This window comes from Adiantum capillus-veneris, chromosome 14 (assembly GCF_014529385.1).
Source record: "Adiantum capillus-veneris isolate H3 chromosome 14, ASM1452938v2, whole genome shotgun sequence".
Taxonomy (NCBI): domain Eukaryota; kingdom Viridiplantae; phylum Streptophyta; class Polypodiopsida; order Polypodiales; family Pteridaceae; genus Adiantum; species Adiantum capillus-veneris.
The window spans coordinates 152383089-152405704 of NC_140944.1; the positions used below are offsets into that span (position 1 = coordinate 152383089).

General features: G+C 41.0%; 1 pseudogene; it reads right to left on the reverse strand.

Moving 5' to 3' along the window:
- Positions 1 to 9183: 9183 nt before the first annotated feature.
- LOC147443372 (uncharacterized) lies at positions 9184 to 11445 on the reverse strand (annotated as a pseudogene).
- Between the last annotated feature and the right edge of the window lie 11171 nt (positions 11446 to 22616).

Sequence of the window (22616 nt, forward strand, 5' to 3'; positions counted from 1 at the left end):
CCCCAATGATTGGTCAATGTGTCTTACATCGTGGATCATGGGTGGTTAGATACCGTGTAGAGCATGTTGTAGGTTGCGCTTTAGGATGTAGAAAGCTTGAATCTCTATGTACTATACATAGATATTATTTTGGACATTTTGACTGTGTATTTAGAGACCAGTAACAATATCTTGCCATGCAGACTTTTTAAGGATGCTATAAATAATTTGGTATAGCAACAGATTGGAATATGTCAGTGCATACTTAGTGTTTTAATCACATTGTGATAACATTAAGTTTTGCACTTGAAACATAATGTTGCAATTATATAGCTCTGCAATTTAAACGCAAGAAGTGGTCTTTGTAATGCTATATTTTTGGACATAAGTCATTGCATAAAGGGTTGAACAGAATCTTTTCAAATGTTCATTTCCAAATTACATGAAAGTTCTTTTACATGGGTCATACCACCACCGTGGGTGCACTAGAGAAAGAGAGAAGGGGAGAGAGAGAGAGAGAGAGAGAGAGAGAGAGAGAGAGAGAGACTACACTTTATACTCAATATTATATTGATCTCACACGTGTATCATCTTGACAAATGCATTCTGAAATTGCCAAGATTTGTAGGCTTTTTCACCATCAACTTTATAAGAAAGAGGGATTAAAAGTTATTGAGATGGGACTACACTAAACCAATGGCAAGGGGAGAGAGAGAGAGAGAGAGAGAGAGAGAGAGAGAGAACTTTTTTTCATTTTCTTTTATGACAATTTTCAAGAGTGAGGGGTTTAAGAGCAAGAGGGGCAGCACCGTTTTACTAGTATGTTTAATAAACCATCCATTAGGATGCTTACAAACCGTGTTCAACGGACCATGTCATGTGCACATGCACTATGAGAGGCTCACTTTTGGAGCTACAAGGAAAGTCAACTAAAAGGTGACGACTCAAAGACTTGAGTTGTGACATTGAACTTGTAGGCAGCGCATAGAATTTTGCAAATTAGGTACATTTTAGAGGTTATATCCTTACACTTTCATCCTTTGTGCATGTAATTGTCAAATTCAAATTATTTTGCGTAAAGATGATTACTAAAAGCCATGAAAACATGACACAACTCAAAGAATCACTTTTGGACAAAAAATTTAAAGTAAGATAATATCATGATCATTATTGAAGCCTCGATTTTCACATGAAATTGGATTTTGGCTTTGTACATGGGTTCAAGGCATTATAAATAGATAGAATTTGGCTTTTGAGCTCATGCCAGATTAAACTCATTTTTTTAATAGAAGACTTTTGAGAATGACAAATTATGAAAGGGAGTGCTCTGGTAGTCCAAACTCTTTCAAACTTGATGTGTGGGCTTGTGATGACGTGCTAAAGCTATAGGTGAAGTTGGATCCATTCTGGTACATAAGACAAGAAGAGCAATTATTATTTCCTAACACGTTTTGCAACTTTTTTACAAGTTTGACTTTACATATTTTTGGACCATGATGTAATGAATCTTTGAATGTCGTTTTGGTAAATTTTGGAAATTTCAAGTATCCTTTAGGTTGAATTTTGACATTTTGAAGCCTTGGTGCATTTTTTGATAGAGAAACCAAGTGGAAATGGATTTTTGCACCTTTTCTTAGCATATGGGGTCAATTCCACATGTACAAGAAAAGGTGTGGTAGGGTTTTGAGAAAAGGCAGTTTTTTTGGACAAATAGATACTAATCACGATTATTATTTAAGCTTGAAAATATTCATAAAAACTGACTTTCAAGTTACAAACATGTTCACTAGGTATTGTACATAACCTTTAGTCCTTTTTAGCTTGGATTGGTGACTTGAGATGGATCTCCCCATGTTGCTCTTTGATTTTGGTAGTTTTGTCCTTGACTCTTGATGGTGGTGAGATTTTCCACTTAGAGTGCATGGGATATTTGGTATAGATTTGCTATGTCAAATTTGGATCACTTTGGAGTCAATTTGTGGTTGTAGGTATATGCGTTGAACACCTCCAAACCGTTTTGTAATACCATAGGCATCACTTGATGTTTCCTCAAGATCCAAACAAAGTACATTGTCTAATCTATGTACAAGCTCCCCTGAAGTGAGAGTCCATTCTCGATACTTTGTAAAAATTGAGATTATTATCTATAGACCCCTTGAACAATGGTCAATTGGTCATAAGAGCTTATGGGAGTGTTCTATGACCTAGGGTTTTTTTGAGCTACCCACTTGACAAAGCCGTAAATAAGTTCATTAGTAGGTTAAGAGCTTACCCCTCATGTCTTGTACAAAACTATGCACTCTAGAGTCCACTAGCAACTCGTAAATGTGTGTAGAAAAGAGTCTTGAGGGCTCTCTCCAAAGGTGACAAGTGAAATGGATACTATTTTTGGCCTATCGAGTATCTACGTATTTGAAATCTATAGCTCAATTTCTCTTATACCTCTCAATTAATCCCAATACATCACAAATCATATTTTTCTTTTAAAAATTCCTTCATTTGGACTCCATTTACCGAGTTTCTAGAAATTTTGGTAGACTAGACATCGAGGGCCTAATTTGAGCTTTTTGTCCACCTCATCCAAATTGAACAAGATTTGACATAATACTCCATGATTCATATCTTTTTTATCACCATCATACCTTTCGTTTCACAATTTGAGTATGTTTGCTATTTATTTATAATTTTTGAACTTTTTATTAAAAATTAGAAGGAAATTACAAATTCAAACTTAAAATTAAAAATCAAAGCCAATTATTAACAAAACACACTTAATTATCATACTTGCCATATTGTGGATTTCTTCATTTTGGTTGCTTCGTTGGTCAAGCACGCACAAAATAAGAAAAAAGTATAAACTTTTTGACTTTTTTATGATATGCATACTATGTTCACATACCTGGCGGGTTTATTATATTACATGTTTCACAATCTCTATTTTTAGAGAAGCATCTTAAGCTAACTTTATCAAAAAAATCGCACGTTAACATATAAATATTTGACTGGCAATTCAAACATTACCCTTTTGATAATAATTGTTACGTAGTTTGGTGCACATTTAGAATGCCTCTCCCCTCTTAATTGGGTTCCTTCAAGAAGGATATTGGGTGGTCCAAGTAGTGTCGTGCATGGGTTGAAAAATCTTATTAATGCATAGCCTGAATTGGCCTTACCATGCTTATGATGTCAATGCATTTCAAAAGACAATGTGGTTCAAGACTCACGATCTTGAGTAGTGTTCTCAAGGGCCTTTGATGGCGAGGATTTTTTCTTTTCATATTTATTAAATAGAAGATTTCAACTTGTTGTCATGCATTTTTTGGATGAGCACAAAGTCATTAGATCATGCCAAAAAGCTTGCTAACTAGCCTCATGTATATATGTGTACGTAGTGCGTCGAGTCTTGGGAGTGACCATGTAAAATTTAGGTACAAAGGTTTGGTTTTGTCGGGCTTGTGTACTAGTGTTTTGGGTTTTTCGAGTCCCTAAAACATGGTTTGTAATAAGTTATTTCAGCCATGATTTATAGTTTGTGAATCAGACTTGTACATCATGAGCAATGTGTGTCCGAAGTGGGTGGTCTCGACTTAAAAAGGGGTTGCAGATGCATACTACAAAGGAAACTAGGACAACTTGATGATTGAAAATTAGAAATGCTAAGATTTAAAATTTCTAAAGATAGTCGAAGTAATGGGCTCTGAGCCGTGCTTTACGGCATCGCAGTTGGTGGTCGGAGCGGGGCACTATGCTCCTGGGAAGTTGGTCCTGAGAAGGGGTCAAGCTGGAAAGTATTTGTGGGGGGAGGAAGGAGTTGGAGAAGTGCAAGAGGAATATGCCATGTGGCACTGGGGTTATCCCACATGGGAAGGGGGAAGGAGGAAATGGGGGGTATAAGGGAAGGATGGGGTGCCCATTAGGGGTGTATCAAACGAGAGAGGAGCTCTCTCAAGCCTTGGCTATGGGGGACTTGTGGGATTCAAGAGGGGAGAAGATGGCACCATTTTGGATTTCCACTGCCTGCCCAAGTGCCTGCCCATTCTTTTGGTCCCTTGGACACTAGCTCCCACCCCTTCCCTTGGCCCAAAAGTCACCGGTTGCCCATTTCTTACCTAAATGAAGCAAAAAATGGACCGATTAAGAGGAGCCTACAAGGAGAGTCTTGTCGGTTGAGAAGAGAGAAAAGATCTCTTGGAATAAAAGATAAAAATAGGCCCCATTTTATAGCTGCAATTCTCTGCAACACCTGCAAACTTTCCAGAGAGCTCATTTTTTAGCATGAGAGAGTACACCCCCAACTTCGAGTGGCCATATCTCTCTCATCTTTTATCTGTTTGTAGCCTATGGATGCTCTACGGACATCTACTTGAGACGAAATATGTCTTTATGTCCTTGGTTTGTATTAACTCCAAGTGTGCTTCATGCTAGAAGGGTTCTTCGTAAATGTTTACAGGTGCTTATCACGGGTGGTTTCGGTGGTACAATAGTTCTTCCTTCCGATGGTGTGACTCGTGCAAGGCTATAGAGAAATTTGTTTTCCTTGTTGTTTGCATGCTAGCATCATTTTGGTGCCCCCATGGAGGAGCAAGTGCTCATGTACTCCAATTCTTGTGAAATATGTATATTCTGCAGGCAAAGAATGTAAAGGGGATGTGGGTCCTTATGGACAACCGCCTATGTATGTGCAAATTGTGGACAACACTTGAGGCGGTCATGTAATTGGATTGTAGCCTCTTTGGAGGGTTGTGAGGTTTTGTGAAGCCAAGCACTAGGGTCCGGGTTACCCAGTGTGAGGTGGATTAGGTACTGGAGCGATCCATTGACATCCCTTGAACTTAGGACGTCACATGTAAGTGTTTTTGTGGCAATCGAGCATGGCGGATGAGTTTCCACAGTTTCATGGATTGCCTAATGAGAATGCACGGCGCACGAGTTTCCACAATTTCATGGATTGCCTAATGAGAATGCACGGTTTATTGAGAAATTGGAAGCTAATTACTTATTGCAAAATATACTACATCAAGCTATATTATTGCAGTTGTTGCAATATAGTTTATAGGATGAGGCAAAAGTTTGGTTACAAAATTATGAAGAGGTAGTACAGACACAAACTCCACGGGCGGTTTTGGACTACAATCATGTGAAGTAGGATTTTCTAGCACAATACATGAGCATTGAAGTACCTGATGAAGTTTGGAATGAAAATTTTGGGGTACACTCAAAAGGCTAATCAAAGTGTTGATGGTTTTGTCATGCAGTTTACCCATTTATGGGATACATGGCCCCAAGATTTAGGAAATGGAATCCCTTTCGGCATGTTAAAGAAGGATCATTTTGTGGAAAACTTAAAGGAAAGTCTGAAGTTCAAAGTTGAGCTGAAAAGTCCCGCTACTTTCGAGGAAGCAGTCATCATCGCCAGGGAGAAAGAATGGAAATCTCAAAGACTCAATGAGTATGGGAAAGTGGTCCATGTGCAAGGTAATGGTGGCCAAAATGAGTAAAATCAAGTAGAGGTTGAATCCCAACCTGCTCAAAGGGTTGCAAACACTGAAGAGTTACAACAAAATATGCAAGACATGATGACCATGATGCAGGAATTGCCGCTCAGTGTTCTTGGAGATGGTCGTGGTCGTGGTAGAGGAATGGCCCAGCCATATGAAGCTCAGCCTAATGCTAATGTGGGTCATGGACAAGGTGTCTTTGAGCCACAAAGGAGGTTCATCCCTACCTATTATAATCGTGGTGAACTTGTTCATATCATCACTCATTGTCCAAGGCCAACAAGGATGGGAGGTGATATGTTTCCACTTCCTCAGAAGATTCCTAACAGGGATAATGATTATGTAGTGGATATACGAGGAGATCAAGGTATTGAAAAGGAAAATCAGGTCTCAACCTCTAGTAGTCATGTGGGTATTGTGGGGGTTGAAAAGAAAGAAGCAAATATGATGCCCGGAGGCAAAAGAGAGAGGGAAGGCTATGCTGCTCCAGGTCCCAGTAAGAAGAAGGGGAAAGAGAAAGAGGGTGAAGATGCACAAGTTAAGAGGAAGAGAAGACCTTGTAGACGGTTTGAAGTAGTAGATCTACCTTTGGGAGAAGGCCAAACAGTTTACAGTTTAAAGAAATACCTAAATTGGAGGAAAGTAGATTGTACTTTTGGACAATTGATGAATATGGTGCCCAAACTTAAGATACAGTGGAAGTCATTATTTAGTGAATCCATAGAGAGAGATGAAGCATGGACAAGTCAAAGCGTTGGCTGTGGGAGAGTTACCCAACATTTTTTCTGTGGTGAACGCTTGGCATAGTGGGCATGGGAGAGGCCTACATTGATGGAGGTGCTCAAATTTGTGTGATCACATAGTCATGTGTTAAGATATTGGGTCTCATTACATGCAGAAGCTCTAGGTTTAGGATTCAACTAGAAAACCATGCCAAAGAGAAGTGTTTAGGGTTGATTAAGAAAATCACTTTCTTAAAGCCAGGGGAGTCCTCTCCACCCTGTCACCCTCTTACAGTATGTGGGATTTATGGCTAAATTGATGACAACACCCAGAGACAAGCTATCAAGAACTTTAAAAAAAAAAACACCAAGACACTTACACATCATTGTTGTCCATTACTTTACGTTGGAAGAGAGACAAAGTATCCAAGCTTACTCCAAATCCATCCTCCTTGATTCAGCAAATGTTGGGCTTACACTAGTAGGAGAAATGATAGATTTCCTACTCTCAATTGAATGATCACTCTCTCTTACAATGGCATAGAGTTCTCTTGCTAATCACCCCTAATACAACACATGCGTATGCATAAGACAATGATCTTCCACTCAAAAGCTCCTTCTAGAGAGGTTGAGCTTGGATTCTCAAGCTATAGCATAGTGCTCTTGCTTATGGCTCCTCCCTTTGTGCTAGCTACACCCTCCTTTTATAGCAATTTTGAAGGCTAGGGTTACTCCTCTAAGCATGGTTGGGTTAGATTTTCAGCACTTATCTAATTTCTTTTGCTTGTAATTATCAAGAAGTTGGTGTGGATAGATGAAGAAGAGAGAGAGGAGAGAAGTGGAGGTGATAGGACTTTTCATAGTAGGTTAGTGTTAGTAAATTAGTAGAGTTAGTATTTTTATTGATTTACAAATGGAATTGGATATTTACAATGGGAGTATCCATGTAGGATACAAATAAGGAAGAAAAAACTCTTAATAGATAGGAAAACATGGATTTCTTACAATGTTGATGCTCCAAGTGTCTTGAGTAGAGTCAATTTTGACACTTGTTGACGGTCCACTAGCTTTGACGGTACGTTTTTTCTCCACTCTTGACCTTCCTTGAGAGCCAAGGTAAGTGAACATGAGTAATCAATCACCATAATGCTATCTTTCAAGAGAAGAGGCTGAATTTTGTGGTTTTTTTTATAGATATGGGTAATATGGATGAGGAAAAATGAGACTAGGTGGTCAATTTTGGAATGGAAGTCTATGTAGGAGACATGAGTTCACCATGGTTTCTCTTATTCTTCAAGGTTGAGAAGAAGGTGAGTAGGGTGCAGAGAGGTAGGGATGATGAGTGGAGAAGTGTGTGTGAAAGAGGAAAATGATAAAGTGGAAGAGGGAGTGTGGTTGCATAGCATGGGCAAACTGGGGTCCACCAATAAAATCATAGCTCACAGTTCGTAGCTCAAAAAAATATGAAAAAATTTGAGGTGAAAGTTTAGCCCACGAGCTACAACTTTTGTTTGTATCACCTTTTCAAATTCGGGGAGCATGTGATCTTTAAAAATTCAGAAAAACCAACTATTTTTTTCCACTGCACAAAGTCCTTGTGAGGTCCTTCTTTGGATGATTCTTTTGAATACCTCCAAGAGTGAGCCCCCCATAGTGCATGCATCCATGCCACATACCCTTGACCTTATTTGGTAGGTCTATAATTGAAGATATTGTTGAGATCATGATATAAGTGAATAGTAAAACTAAGAAAATCAAATATTGAGGGGTCTAAAAAAATATGTACATGTCAAATATAAATAATATAGGTGGAAAAAATATGAAGGGGTCAAAATAAATCTCTCTCATTATAAGTCTATCATAAAAAGATGAATATTTTTGGTGGTCTAATTTATGAGAGTAATAGAGAAAAGATGTAGGAAGAAAAAAATCACAATAGTGAAAAAATATACACATAAATAGAACTAGTTTTTTTTTATTTTTGTTGGGATGGAGTTACACCAAAAATAAGAGAAGCTTGCATGAAATTATTTTTATATGGGATAAAGAGTATGCAAAATGGTAAGAAAAAATATGGTAATAGTGAGTCAATGTACATAGCATAAATAACACACCATAGGTAGAAATATTTAAATAAATACCAAGATAATTATGAAAAATCCTTTTATTTAGGCCTTATATACAATGAAATATTTACACACAAATGGGCCATAATATACTTATAATTTTAATTTTATTTTTTATTTTTTTTGGCTCAACTAGCCCAGTGACTAGCTAATTGAGGGTTTTTAAGAAGATATGGGAAAAGTCCCCTAACTCACACACACCTATATACAGTGAAAGGGTGAAGGTTACCACAGTGTTTGAGTGATTTGATAGGGTGAGGTAACTTGCTATGGAAATTACAGAGAGCCGAAAAACGGCTATCATTAGCCCTCCCCCAGGATGATGGTATATTCATGTACCATCATAGAGCATCTTTTCCAAAGAGAGTGCTTCAGAGTCGTTGACGAGATCTTCATTGTTTGGCCCCTCAAAATTTTGGCTGGAGTTACACTCATGCTTCATGTAACAATACTTACATGAGACAGCTGCCCTTTAACAGATCTTTGGTAGATCCTTTGGTAGAAGGCGACTCAAATAAGTCTTCAAGCGATACCCGTTTACCTTCCTGGAGTGCTCTTTCCCATTCAAGTCCATAAGTTGATAGTAACTTGAATTGAAAGCCTTCTTGACTATGTATGGCCCCTGCCATCTACTTTCAAACTTGGCATCAAAACGATTATCATGACCTTGGTTGAGAGATGTTGGTGTTGTGCAAGATTGGGGCAAGGGCACAATTTGTGTGTATGGCAAGAAGGGTGAAAAGAGCGTGTTTGATAAGACTGCCAAGCAACCTTTGGCACTAGAAGATATGAGTGAAAATGATGAATCCAAAGTTACCAGTGAAGACAGCTCTGAAGATTCAAAAAGTAGCACTACTTCTAGTTCAAGTGATGAGGGTGAAGTGTCATTCTTTCTATTGGACAAGGAGAAGTGAGAAATTGGTGAAGCATTTCAAGTGTTAGGGGATATAAATGCTTTAAGCCGTTTAAACAACTTGAGGAGTTGATGCAACTTGAACAAGAATTGCTGGTGATAGCCTTGCTCTCCTCATTGAGAAGATTAACGAGCTCTTCATATCGAGAGGGGGTGGCAGCCAACCTCGATAACCCAGAGCCCAACTGGCCCGATAGAGTGTAAGGCAAGCTGGCCAAGGTAGTACTCGGTAATAAGGGTGGCAGCCCGTAACGTGTCTACGGGGGGGCTTTCTCTGCCTGCAGATAGAGCCCCCCCACCTGTTCCTTTATACCTTCCCTTACCTTAATGCTAGATACAACCCACTGAACCATCTGGTCCTCCGTCCATACCTCCTTTCTTCTATAGGCCTCTTTAAGCTCTGGATACTGGCCCAAGAATTCGAGGGTCTTCTCCACTTCCGGGGAGGTTAGATTAGGTAGAGGCTCTCCCTCCCTGGCTTCCACGGCCTGTCCTTCCTCCAGGACTGGTCCTAGGTTGGAGGGTAGGGTACCTTCCGCTTTGGTCTCCTCTTCCTCTCCGTCCATGTGTTCCCCGCTGGATAAAGTATCAGCACTATCGACACTATCGACATTGCCCACGCCTTCAACGTGGTCAACTGTCTTGCAACCTCCCCGTTCCCATCCTTCCTTGTCCTCCTTAAACCCCGGCCAAGGATCAGTCTTCATCAGGTACCGCATTGAACCTGTTATTTTGTTCTTCCTTATGGGTTCCCCATGACCCAGCCTTAGCCCTTGCACTACTCTCCCTATAGATCTCCTCCTAATAACAACGTCGCGATATCCTTGCGACCTTATAACGTCGTCTAGCGCATCCCCAAATTGGTTAAATGGGATAGGTTCTATCCCATTTGCATCCACGTAGAGGATATAATCTTCGTAGAGAGACCCGGGAATAGGCACCTTCTTTGCTCCTAGTGGTATTTCGGCCCTTGGGTCATATCTGACCTTTTTTGTCACCCACTCGATAAGCCCTGAGCAGTCCGCCCTGCCTCCTATTAACTCGTTAAGGGTTTCCACACTATGACCTATCCGGGTCTTGTCGGGCGGCATTCCCAAGGCCCAATTAACTAGCCCGCTGGCGTCCCCCTTGAGCCTTTCAATAAGAAAGGGATTGCGGCGCGTAACCGTTCTAGGCGTCTATATAAAGAGGAAGCGTCTCCTCCCCCCGCTAGATCGGTCCACGTCAGGCCACCTCCAGTTGGCCGTAAAAAGGGAGTGGGCGCCGGCCTTAACCGACATAGAGGGCCTCCCTTTAGCCTCCACAGTTACCCTCTCGTTGGAGAGCAACTTTTTTAATATGCTGGCAGCCGCATTACTCGGTTGTCGAGTAACATCTGGGAAGAGCAGCAAGTTCTTACCTTCAACCAGTGTCAGCTCAAATCTATTTGCTATCCGGCTCATGTCCAGGCTCTCACACCTCTCCCCTAGTATGTGCTCCAATAGCGTTTTTAGGGTCGACTTTCCCGTGGCCTCGGGCCCCCAAAGAAAGAGACTAAACTGCTCGCGGGTATCCAATGTAAAGACTAGCCTCAGGAAGGCTCTCAACAAGTTTAACTTTAGGATGTCTCCATCCATCATGGTAAGGAGGAAGCTTTTCTGGATGGGTCATTGGTGTACACATATCTAGCTCAATACCTGTATAGCTCGTGCAGACCCACAAGGGACTGGGCGGGTGTAACAGTGGCCCTGACTCGTGAGGAATAAGTACTCCGTTGAGAAAGGGGAGCCCTGAATCAACCTTCCTGGCCCGCCTAAGGAGCCGGCGCTCCTCTACTGATTTAAGAAGATGTTGGGAGCTCATTCTCTTCCTTTGGGGTCATGTGAACGCAGCCCCCATTCCCTCATCTCCTCCTCTATCTTATTTAGTATCTCATAATCCCATCCGGGCGGACTATCCCACCTTTGATTTTTATACTCATACCACTGCTCTTCCGGAAGCAGGTAGGCCGAGGTATCCTTAAACCGATCGGCCAGTAATGCCCCTATGTGGGCGTCCAGTTCGACATCCAACTCAGCCGTATCTCCTCCATATTCGCCTGCTTGCTCATCCGCTCGTTTTTCAAGGATTCTCAAGAGGTCAAGCTCCTTTTCCTTCTCAAAGGGGGGATCGCAAAGATAGCAAGCTTGAAAGATGAGGGTCTCCTTTTGCATAGCCCAGTTACCCATTACGTGCCCATAAAGAGTGTTCCATCAGGTCCCCTTGAAGAAGGGGTTGATTCAAAACATGTTGAGTACTGATTTGACACAATGACAAAGAAGGGAGTACTTAACAATGTTGGACATGTTTCCAAATCTTTTCATCACTTCATATGAAGAAATTAGGGGTTTTGTTGGAGATCCTGTGAAGATTGAACTAGTTGAAGGGGCCAAACCAATAAGACAAAATTAAGAAGGATGGCTAAGGAGCAAATGAATGCTTTAAAAGAAGAAGTGGATAAACATTTGGATGCAGGGTTCATTGTGCCAGTTGATAATGCTGAATGGATGAGCCCTGTAGTGGTCAATCCAAAGAAAGATGGGCATTGGAAAGTTTACGTTGATTATAAGCCATTAAATGTAGTGAACACTACTTTTATCACTCCATGGGGTTGTTCTTGCTTTTGCTGATTTTCTTTTGGGTTGAAAAATGGACTAGGAGCTTTTGAAATAAAAGTGGATTGGGTCCTTACCCCGTTCCTTGGGAAGTTTGTCAAAGGTTTCATAGATTATTTTTATGTATATAGTTCAAGGAAAGAGCATGTTCAGAAGCTTGAAATGACTTTTGTGAGGTATGATGAATGTGGGGGTCAGCTAAACCCTAAGAAATGTCATTTGACACAACCAAGAGTGAAGCTTCTTGCACATGTAATTTCAAAAAATGGTATTGAAGAAGATACAGAGAAAGTAGAAGCCTTGTTATTGGTATCATCCCCAAAGGATACAAGACAATTGGCCACTTTCATACAAAAGGTTAAATATCTCTCTCAATTTATACCTTTGGCATCACAATTATTGTATCCATTGTAGCAAGCGTTAAGAATGATCCATTGGAGTGGACACATGACTGTGAAGATTGTTTTGACAGAGTCAAAGAGGTTTTGAGTACACTACCTATTATGCAAGCTCCGACTGGGAAAATGAATTTTTATGTTAATCCATCAGTGGGAGATGATGCCATTGAGCTATGTTGTTTCAAAGGGGGAAGGAATCTCAATATATGAAGCATGTTCATTATGGTAGCAGAGTGAAGACTCCTCATGAAAGTTATTACTAAGAAATTGAATTGGTGATGATCAGTATGGTTTATGCATGCAGACGATTCAAGCATTACTTGTTGCAAGAGTGTTATAATAACTAATATCTAATTATCCTAAATGATATTCTCATGTTAAACTGATCATTTAATATGGGGAGGTACCAGGGAGAAAAAGCTAGAATATTGATTAGGCTGGCATACCGGTCGTAGTAGCGATCCAAAGGAGGGAAAATAGGAATCCAAAAGAGGGGCCATCTGCAAAAGAGAAATGTGTATCAATGGGCTTCAAAGACCCTAAGTTTCAGCCCATTAAGACTTCCAAAATTCTAAGGTTCCAAACTCAAAGGTAATGTCCAATGTTCAAACTCTAGGTAAACGTGGATGCTAGTGGCAAGACTAAAAAGTCTTCCCACATCCCTATCCTTTAAGGGGCAAGCCCTTTTAGTAGGGATGAGAGAGAAACACACACACACACACACACACACACACTCTTGCACGCTTCCTTTACACAAAGGGCATAGGGGACACATGTTAGCTCCCTAGGCCAGTTGCCCCCAAGGTGCATTCAAATCCTATTGGATGGCCATAGATGTGGAACAATGAGAATTAGGCTAGAGTAGATTTAGTTTAATTCATTTAAAAACACTTGATAAAAGAACCAATAGAAATTAAGATCTCTAGGACAGTCTCCCAAGGGGTCCAATGAGCATAAGGGGAAAGGGGGACACATGTCACAAGGCTATCACTTATGCTTCTCAATTTTCATTGGCTAAGCTTTGCAGGGTCCAATAGGATGCTAGCATGTGCAATTAGCAAGAGGGGTTGACTAAGAGAGAGAGAGAGAGGGGGCTGATTTTTCAAGGCATTATCACTTACACACTCACACAATCTCATCTGTGAAGTAAAGAAGACTATCTCCTTCTCCAAGCTTTAATGGAAATCTTATCATCTTCTCCAAGCTTTTGAGAAGGGAGGCCTACACCAACAACTTTTGGATTTGTGAAGCAAATCCAACCAAGAGCGAAGCTTCAATGCATGCTCGTCTCTTCTACCATGCTAATTACTAAGCTATGCTAAGCTATTATGAGTGATTATGTGAGGAGACATACTTCTTTCTTGTAAGAATACTGCTTCTTCCTCTCGATCTACTCTCATACTCCGCTAGCTCTCACCATCTTCATAGGTGTGTGAGGCCTAGGGTTTGAGACCGTGAGGCAAAGTATTGTATTGTAAATGTCTCCCTTGATGAGGGAGACACACAAGTTACTAGACCATTAATTGTTACATTGGTATCAGAGCACAAGGTTTCCCTTTTCTTGCTCAAGAGGAGAGGTCCTCAAGCTAACTATAGATGGTTGGTATTATTAATTGCAATTGAGTAAGTAGAATAGGGATTTTTTAGCCTTGCAATGCGCTTGCTTTGTGCAGATAACGGGGCATCACCGTCGAGAGCTATGGTCTTAATAATGGATTCCTACGGGGCTTGCATACGGCTTAACCACTATTGAACTATTAGAAGCTTGATAGGAGCCGATACTATTTTAGTGTTGAAAGACCCTCTCTTCTATTCCTTGCAATTAATGATATTCAAGCCACGGGTACAGGAGCTTGAGTGCTGTAAAGGGAGTGAAATTAATGTTGATAGCTTTGATTTTGCTAATGAACAAAATACTAATGATGCCCCTATGCTTGTTAATTACCTTGTTTCTAGGCTTCAACAAGCCATGGGCAATCCATCCCTACAAAGTGAAGTACAACGGCATCTACGTGCTGATGGGATTCTCCAAACTCCCCACCAAGAAGAGAGAGTACCTAGGAAGCCTCCTTGTGAGACTTCCAAAAGAGACCTCTCTGCGATAAGGGAAGAAGAAGAGGATCTGTACGAAGGGCTCAAAAATCTACTACTTGACGACGCATCTTCTTCCCAAAGGAGAACTCAAGTTTCAATGGTAGAGCCCCCACCGAAAGAACGAGAAAGAAGTGAATCTCCTGCCACCTCGGTGGAGATGGCTCCACGAAGACGGCGGGCAAAACGCTCTCCATCACCCCCTAAAACAAAGAAGACCATCACACACTTCTCCACACTATAATTCAAAGAGAGACTAGGGAAAACAAGAGAGAAAAAGGCGAGAAAGAGGTCACTCTCTTCTCCATCTTCTTCATCCTCTTCATCTTATGAAGAAAGTGATGGTGTGGGCAAGGAGGAACAAGGGAAGAAAAATGCAAGAAAGAGATCACCCTCTTCTCCATCCTCCTCAAATTCTTCCTCCTCTGAAGAAAGTGATGGCGCAACTTTCAAACCACCAAAAAGAAGATGCCATAGGAAATCCTATGCCATGTGGAAGAGGTCATCCAAGCTCAAAAATTTCAAAGAGGGAGGAAAGAACATCTCTTTCCTTACCTACGATGGCACGTTTGGTGCTACGGACAAAGTCTTGGCCTTCATTCAACAATTCGATGTAGCGTTTGGAGATGAGGGCTTCACGGAGTCCTCTAAGCTACACCATGTAGCTCTACATTTTCAAAAGTCCGCTAGGCAATGGTGGTCTAGCCTATGGGAAAACAATGAATCTCCACAAACATGGAAAGCTTTAATATCCATCATGAAGCAGTTTTTGGCTACCGATGCCAAAGACAAAGTATCACCGAATGGCAAAGCTTGAAGCTCTCTCCCTACAAATCTATCCACAAATATGTAGACAAGTTTTGGACTTACATCTCAAAGCCGTTGTCTTCAAAAAGATGGATTTTGGAGAGCAAAAACAACAATTTTGTGTGGGTCTAACTGAAGATATGAAGGAGTATGTCAACTCCCAAAGGCCATGCACCATATCTGCAGTCATACACCATACCATGGTGGATTCACGAATCAATTTCCAACAAGGGGCAAGTGAAATCTTAAGCCCACAGAGAACAAGGACCATAATAACGAGCCTAAGGGGAAGGACATTGTCCAAAAGTCTCCTAAGGGCAACACCAACAACAACAAAGTTAAGGGAAAGGGATTTTATAAAGGCATAAATAAAGTCCCCCCTGAAGATCTAAAGTGTTATCGTAAAGATAACCGTTGTTTCAAGTGTGGGGAGCAAGGGCATGTCTATCATGCTTGTCCCCACAAGAATACACGAAATGAGCCTCCTAGAGCTACCTTGGTTGAAATCCAAGAAGAGGATGCTCACCACCACAAAGGATTCCTTTATGCCATGCTTGGGGAAAGGTAGGAGAACATGATGATTTTATTCTCTTTGACCCTAGTTCTACTTAAAATTTCATATCCACAGAGTTGGCCACCAAGCTAGGCATCCAAGCCTATGAGAAGGGAGTTTATAAAGGAAAAAATAAACTCTCCCGTGAAGATCTAAAGTGTTATTGTAAAGATAACCGCTATTTCAAGTGTGGGGAGTAAGAGCATGCCTATCGTGCTTGCCCCCACAAGAATACATGAAATGAGCCTCCTAGAGCTACCTTGGTCGAAATCCAAGAAGAGGATGCTCACCACAAAGGATTTCCTCTATGCCATGCTTGGGGAAAGGTAGGAGAACATGATTTTTTTATTCTCTTTGGCCCTAATTCTACTTACAATTTCATATCCACAGAGTTGGACACCAAGCTAGGCATCCAAGCCTATGAGATGGGAGATGTCCTACCCAGTGATGGTGCTTTCAAGGGGCAGGAAGCTTCAGTCACTCCCTTAATTGGTAAATTGAGGCTCCATGTCCAAAGATATGTGTACAAGGATGAATTCTTTATCTCTCCTCTCAAGCATGAGGATGTAATCCTAGGGGCACCATGGTTTGATCGCATGGTTGCCAATGTTAAGTTCCCTCAAAGGAAAATCTACTTTAGGTTCAGGAAAAAAGATATGTTCGTAGATGCTAAGGAGTTGGGTAACACCATACCCATTGTACATACAAAAGATTTCAATAAGTTAGTAAAGAGCTCTATTTCTGTGTACTTGATTTTTGTTAGAGATTCTCAAAATGAACCTAATGCTTTAGCAAAAGAAAATATAAACAATCACAAGTAATTATAGTTATCCAATTTTCTTAAGGGGTTTCAAGATGTTTTTATTGACGACATCCCTTGTGAACTACCTCCTAAACGAGGCAATGATGACCATTCAATTGAACTTCTTCCAGGAAGTTCACTGCCTAATAAACCTCCTTATAGAGTTTCTCAAGCTCAACAAGAGGAGATTATGCGCAGGTGCATGAGTTAGTTGACAAGGGCATGGTTAAGGGCATGGTTAGGCCTAGCTCATCTCCATTTTGTTCTCCCGTGTTATTAGTGCAAAATAAAGACGGCACATATCGTATGTGTGTTGACTATAGAGCACTAAATAGGATCACTATCAAGAATAGGTTTCCCATTCCACGGGTACAAGACCTATTTGATAAGCTGCAAGGGTCGACCTACTTCAGTAGGATTGACCTATAAAAGTGGCTACCATCAAATAACGGTAGTTGATCAAGACATTGTAAAGACCACATAGTCAAGGACGACTATGATTTCAAGAGAGAGGTAATGTCATAATAACTAATATCTAATTCTCCTAAATGATTTTCTCATGTTAAACTGATCATTTTATATGGGGAAGTACCAAGGGATAAAAAGCTAGAATATTGGTTAGGCTAGCAGACCGGTCACAGTAGCGATCCAAAGGAGGGAAAACAGGGATCCAAAGGGGGGGCCATCTGCAAAAGATCAATGTGCATCAATTGGATTTAAAGACCCTAAGTTTCATCCCATTAAGACTTCCAAAATGCTAAGGTTCCAAATTTAAAGGTAATGTCCAATGGTCAAACTCTAGGTAAATTGGATGCTAGTGGAAAGACTAAAAATTCTTCCCACATCCCTATCCTTGAGGGGGCGAGCCCTTTTAGTAGGGGATGAGAGAGAAACACACACTCTTGCAAGCTTCCTTTACACAAAGGGCATAGGGGACACATGTCAGCTCCCTAGGCCAGCTGCCCCCAAGGTGCATTCAAATCCTATTGGATGGCCAAAGAGGTGGACCAATGAGAATTAGGCTAGAGTAAATCTAGTTTAATTCATTTAGAACACTTGATAAAAGAACCAATAGAAATTAAGCTCTCTAGGATAGTCTCCCAAGGGGTCCAATGAGCATTCAGCAGCCCAATGGCTTGCCTGATTCCTATTGCCCAGAAGACTAAGGGGTCCGATGAAAGATTAATTGAATTATTTAAATACCTAAATCTCTCACAAAAGGGGAAAGGGGGACACATGTCACAAGGCTATCACTTATGCTTCTAAATTGTCATTGGCTAAGCTTTGCAGGGTCCAATAGGATGCCAGCATGTGCAATTAGCAAGAGGGGTCGACCAAGAGAGAGGGGGGGCTGATTTTTCAAGGCAATATCACTTACACACTCACACAATCTAATGTGTGAAGTAAAGAAGACTATCTCCTTCTCCAAGCTTCAATGGAAAGCTTATCATCTTCTCCAAGCTTTTGAGAAGGGAGGCCTACACCAACAACTCTTGGCTTTGTGATGCAAATCCAACCAAGAGCCAAGCTTCAATGCATGTCTGTCTCCTCTACCATGCTAATTACTAAGCTATGCTAAGCTCTTATGAGTGATTATGTGAGGAGACATACTTCTTTCTTGTAAGAATACTCCTAGGTTTCCTCTCAATCTACTCTCATACCCCGCTAGCTCTCACCATCTTCGAGTTCATTGCACCAGTAAAATATTGAAGGAACAAAAATTATTGTAATGTAAAATGTCTCCCTTGATGGGGGAAACCTATAATACAAAGCCTTTTGGAGGGGGGACCGGCTCCATGCAACTCCGGTCCTCAATTGTTGTCAATAGCTTAATTTCTCTCTCTTTTTGAAGTATTGTTCATGCCTATCTAACTAGGTGTTATGCTTTTGTTGCTCTCCCCATCCAAGAACTCTTGTGATGCTCATTAGGAAGCTATTCTAATGAAATTCTCACTATGTCCGCTACACACAAGTTACTAGACCATTAAATGTTACAAGTCGTTAGCTTTTCTCACCAGTTATTCATTGTTTCCTCAACTGTTTAATAACTCAAATATATCAAAGATATTGATGAAATGGGTTATTTAACTTCAAGAGTTTTAGTTCACTTTTTTAGTGAAAGAGAGTACTTGGGCTACCTTGGCAGATTTACTCACTTATAAAGAGACTCCTTTTTTGGTTAAGAGGTGGTGCAAAGAAAGAAGGTGCAACCTCTTACCATATCCAATGCTTCATTGTTATGTTTTGATGACTTATCAAAGAATTCATGATGCTGCTTCTGGAGGAATTGTCATCTATGATGCACAAGGAAAACTTGAACGAAAACAAGGACTGAAACTTGATGCAAAAAGTAACAATGAAGCACAGTACATGGCTCTTGAAGGTGGCTTGCACATCTATTAATTGGGAATTAGACACCTACAAATCAAAGGAGATGCCTTGTTGGGTGTGAAGCAAGTATTGGGAGTATGGAAGAAGAAAAATCCTAAACTAAAAAATTTATGCTTCAAGGTGAAATTGTTACTCAAAAAGTTTAGAGCATGGAGTTTGTAGCATAATAAAAGGTCTCAAAATGAAGAAGCCAATGTGCTATTTGGAATTGAATTCTGATTATTAAACGAGTAGAAAAGTGGATTACAAATTGTAGCAGCAAGAAGCTCTCATAGTGGACGTCCAATACTTCCTCAAGCTAATGATAATGTGTTAGTAGTCAAAACTAAGGGTTTTGACTTAAGAGCTAAGGGGACTTTCACATGGCCATTCGACCACTTACAAGGGGTGTAGACTCAGAGAGGCTAAGAGGGCATGACAAAATAATTTTACAATTGGGAATCCTTATTAGCAGAATTACACCGCTTCTTTTGAAAAAAATGAGCGAGTACAACAAGGTTTGGTGTACATTTTCCTTTTACGTGTTAGTCCACTATGTCCACCAAACATTCCCCCCTTCCTATTCATTGCACGTCCTTGTGCAATCTGTCTTTGACTGTCTACAAGTAATTGATCAGTCTCTTTTCTAGCATCCGAGTGAGGTGCCTAAAGTTTTGTGCCCTTGCCTCGATCTCCACTTTTGTTGCCAGCTCTCTAGAAGGATTATTTCTGAGAGTGCTCTGATAGGCTATATGTTGAGCTGGCAGATCTATGGTCATGGGATTCAATATGGAGGAGTCTACCTCAAAGAATCCGGTCATGAATACCTCCTCAAAGGTTTTCATGTAGTGGGAGGGCAGGAACATGACTCGAGCATATAATCCCATGATGAAATTTTTGCTTGGGATTTTTGTCTCCATATTCCAATAGAGCCCTCCTGTGCCTTCCACAAAAACCTTCTAGGGATGCTCCACTGCCTCTATATCATTGAATGCCATTATGCAGGTGATTAGCATCTTGGCAATTTTCACGAGCATCTGGCATGCGAGATCTGGTATCTCCTTCATCATGTTGATGACCCCTCTGAGAGTCTGAACCATATACTTCTCTGATGAGGGGTTGTTATTGCTTGGCTTTGTTATGACGGGGTAGTTTAACACTATCGGTATTTTGCTTTGCCAAGAATAAAATCTGTCCCAGGATTGCCATCTGTTGATGGGACAATAAGTTGGGTTGATCCTCAGATGTTGCGGAGCATTCCTATAGTATGTTTCATATGTTGGTCGCTGCTCAAACCATTTCTTTTTCCAGAGGGATTGATTGTCAATGATAGCCTGAATTTCTAGCACGGTGACAAGAACATCTCTGTAATCCCCTCTGTTGTTTGGCGTAGGTAGCATTTTTTGTTTCCATAATCTGGCCTCCTACCGCATCAGTGGGGCAAGGCGATCATCTCATGCCCAAGGTTTTTCACTACTTCATCTGGAGTGATCATGAGCAGGGTAGCTAACTCCAACACTTTCAGCTCATATTGCAGGTACTCTTTGTGTGAGGGGTCCTTGACTTTTGATATCCAGTGCTGAATTTATTCTTTTTCCGAATCCGAGATGGATGTCGTGGCTGGATCTTTAGATTCGTGCATTTCTTTTCTTGTGCTTGTACTTGGTACATCTGTTTCGTGAGCTATAAAGGTGAAATGCTCAATTCCTCCTATCTGCTCAAATTCCATTGGGGTTGTTTGTTTGGGCTTTGTTTGTGTTACCCTTAGAGCCTTCAAATCTTTGTGTTCCTCTGCCAACTGCTTTTTCAAATCTTCAATCTCTTCGTCTTTGGCTTTCTGCAGTGCTCTATGCCCTACTATCATGATTTGTCTATCGTATTTTTCTTGAGCAAGGGCCTCCTTTAGATATTGGACCTCTTTGTTCAATGAGGTTGCTCTAGCTGTCAATCTTGAGGAGCTCGATTTCTCTTGCAAGGCTAAAAGCTGGGTCAGAGTCTTGCTGACCTCCGTGTAAGACTCTTGCAGCTTTTCACTCTTCTCTCTCTCTCTGGTTAGCTCCTCCTCTAGTCATTGCTGCAATACTCGACTTGCAGAGTAGTATTGGCCTCATTAAATTGCTAGACCTACTTCTAGTAATAGACCGCGTTATCTTGTTCCCTTTAAAACTCTGATTGGAGTTGCAGCTTGACCTTTTGCAACTCCTCTATTTTGTTTTGTAGTTGCAGTGTGTTTTCAGCTGCTCTAGTTACCTCTTTCTTGGTGTCTTCTAGCTCTAGCTTGTGCAAGTTGTAGAGAGCACTTTGTCATTGGAATTGGAGATTGATATGGTCTAAATGTATATCAATATGAAATGACCTGATCATTTCAGCTCCCTCCTCTATCACCGCTTGCAAACGAGGCGATCTTGGCTTTCTCTAACTTGTTTGGACCTGATCCGAGGTTCCAGCCTCATCCATCATTCCTTCCTTTGTTTTCTGTACTTCAAGAGCAGTTGGAGCTGTAGTAGTTTTGAGCGGTGCTGTCTCTTTTTCTTGATCTGTCTTGTCTTCTAGCAGCATTTTATGTGCCACTTGTTCTAGAAGATTTACAGATTCTTCTCTTTTTTTGTTCCAACCTCTGAAGGTAGCTCTTTGTCTTTTGGTGATTTGAATTCATATTCTTGTTGGTCATGTGTGCCTTGCTCACCCTTCTCTTGTTGGCTTTCATCTTCTCCCTTGGCCTTGGTAGATTTTTTAGCAGATGATTCAAGATCATCGACGCGTGGTCACTTTGCATCCTCTCTTTCTCTTTGCTCCATCTTTCGTTTGAGTTCATTCTGAATCCATTGCCGCATGTCGCTGGCAATATTCAAAATTTTCTCTGCTTTCTATCTTTTGCATTGTTTGATCCATTCAAGAGCTGTTGTTTGCCTGCGTAGTAAAGGGACGTCTTCCTACTCTTCTTTTTCATCGTCCGCTTCTGTTCCCTTACTTCTTTTCTCCTCGTGCTTCTGCTGGCGGATTCTTTCTCTTTGCACCTGCGCTTCTTCCAGTTTTCTTCTGGCTTGGGTAATTGGCATGGCCTCTGCCGCTCGGGTTGTTGTCTTTTTCAATCTTGTATATCTCATGGAAAACTCACTCCCATGCTCCTCATATAAAGACTAGTATCTAGAAGGGGTATCTCTTTCTTTAGATCCAGCTTCCTCGTTGTTGGTGCATCCGACTCCGTCTTCTCACTGTCAGTGTCCGTTCTTGTTGCGCTCTGCCTTATTTGTTTGACCTCTGGTTTTGGCCTTGTGGATGGTCCTGCTATCGATTTTACTACTCTTTTGGATTTGTGGATCAAATCTATTTTTGCTTCAGCGGGTTGTAGATCAGCAATCATTCCCAATGCTTGGTAGGCGATTCAATTCAATATTGGTCCAACATTCATATAGGTCTCTCTCTTGTGGCTACCCTTAAGATTTGCTTCTACTAGGTTGTCGAGGAGGTAGTTGCCAAAGTCACAGACCACTCTTTGTTCTGCTAACCCCATTGCCATTACCAAATATTGCAACTCTTTGAAGTGTTGCGATATGAGGCGGAACGGCAATTCTATTTCTGAGAAGATCAAAACTTGATATGTCAGTTTGTGTCCTCCATGCTTCAAAAAGGCTTTGTCATTATCTATTGCGTTCATATTTTGCAATAGGTTGTGTGCTCCCTATTGTAGATGGAGAGCTTCATATTATTATTTCTGAAGTCA